The following is a 1698-nucleotide window of genomic DNA, read 5'->3' as shown; positions in this document are numbered from 1 at the left end:
GCTCATGGGTTAGAAGATGGCCATAAAGAGCTTCCATAGAAATAAGGTCGACACAAGTGGTAATCGATGTCACCAAGGGATCATAGTCAGTGCTCAACCCAGCTAGGATGTAGGAGACAATTTCAGATTCCTTGAGAGGCTCATCAATGACAGCTAACATATGAGCCAAAGTTTCGGCTTTCTGAAAATAATCAGCTACAGATAAGGCACCCTTCTTGAGGGTAGCAAGTTGATAACGAGTATGCATACTATGAGCTTTAGACTCAGAGGAGAACATGCGCTCCAAGGTGAGCCAAATAGCACGAGATGTGGGAAGATTAACCATATGAGCTAGAACTACTTCAGAGAGAGTTGAAATGATGGCACTCAATTCGAGTTTGTCTTGATGGTACTAGGTATGATATGCAGGATTAGGGGCTGAATCATTTGTAGGGGTAGTACTAGAAGAAGAGAGAAATTGTGGTGGGCAAATGATGGAGCCATCAACATATCTGAAGAGTTCTTGTCCTTCAAGATATGATATCATCAGATAGTGCCAAAGTAAAAAATTGTCATGGGACAATTTGAGGGTGATATGATGATTAAGGTTTGCAAGTACGGTAGAACTAAAAGGTGATTGAGATTGGGTGGAATCTATTGGAGAAAAAAAAAATGACATGAATCTTTAGGTAGCTCTGATACCATATGATAACATACAAGAATTGTGGTAATTTAGCCCAAGAGAATAGTGGGCATTGGATTGAATTTATAGAATTTTTACAAAAAGCAAAACTAATGTTATCTATCTTTACGTTACAATAGAATAAATACAAGAGTAAAAGCAAACATTAAAATACAGCTTTAGTTACAGTCCACTCCAACTCATGGAATTTGAGAAGATGCTACGGCACATGCGTTAAGGAAAGAATCAGACATTCACCAAAGCACTTGTTGTCATAATGACCACTAACATTAAATCACTCTAGTAATGTCCACTAACATTAAACCAATTCAACCCACTATCTCTTCAGCTTGCACCTATGTTGATTGCTTGGTTTTCTTTGGCTTTTGATTAACTTCATCACGTAACATACAAGAAACATTAGGAGCGATAATAGGTTTAGCACCTGGACTTGAGTTTTATCCTCAAGTTCAATGCTCATTTAACTTAACTTTGGCCCAAGAATTAATTTCATTAAGCCTAAAGTTTATGTACAAGCCTATAAGAATTAAAATCATAAGCCTAAGACTTATTTTAATTCTTTAGCCTGTAGGAATTAAATTATGAGTCAAGTGCTCTATTTAATTTCTCAAATTCAATTCGTCCAAATAACCGGCCAATAAGATTAATAAATCTTCTGACTCATGTTTTATTTAAAATAAAACATTCCAATAAATATAAATATATAATTGAGGAACAATATAAATGTCAGCCAATTTATATCAGCTCAAAGAGGGACCTAAATGAAAAATATCATTAGATTACTAGGTCTGTGACCATGTCTTCCTATACCGTGTTACATGACTCTCTTTAATCACAATTAATTTCATGAAATAGTTGTGATTGCACTCTAATGAATATTTTTGATTTAATCAATTAATCCTTATGACGTACTTATTTATTGCATGTTACCCCTCCATTGAATCATTTCGTAGTTGAACAAAAATCTATAAACTGTCACTTTGTTCACTACCTATTTTCCTTGAGTCACTGATTTA

At 34.9% G+C, this 1698-nt stretch overlaps 1 non-coding gene across 1 annotated transcript; it reads right to left on the bottom strand.

Annotated features, from left to right (window-relative positions):
* LOC132176785 (small nucleolar RNA Z247) lies at positions 1 to 139 on the bottom strand. The gene has a single exon (XR_009439643.1). It is a non-coding gene; the product is annotated as a small nucleolar RNA Z247 (small nucleolar RNA).
* Between the last annotated feature and the right edge of the window lie 1559 nt (positions 140 to 1698).

Source organism: Corylus avellana, chromosome ca3 (assembly GCF_901000735.1).
Source record: "Corylus avellana chromosome ca3, CavTom2PMs-1.0".
NCBI lineage: Eukaryota > Viridiplantae > Streptophyta > Magnoliopsida > Fagales > Betulaceae > Corylus > Corylus avellana.
The sequence above is the reverse complement of the archived record's forward strand: the minus strand, read 5'-3'. Positions and strand labels throughout refer to the sequence as shown.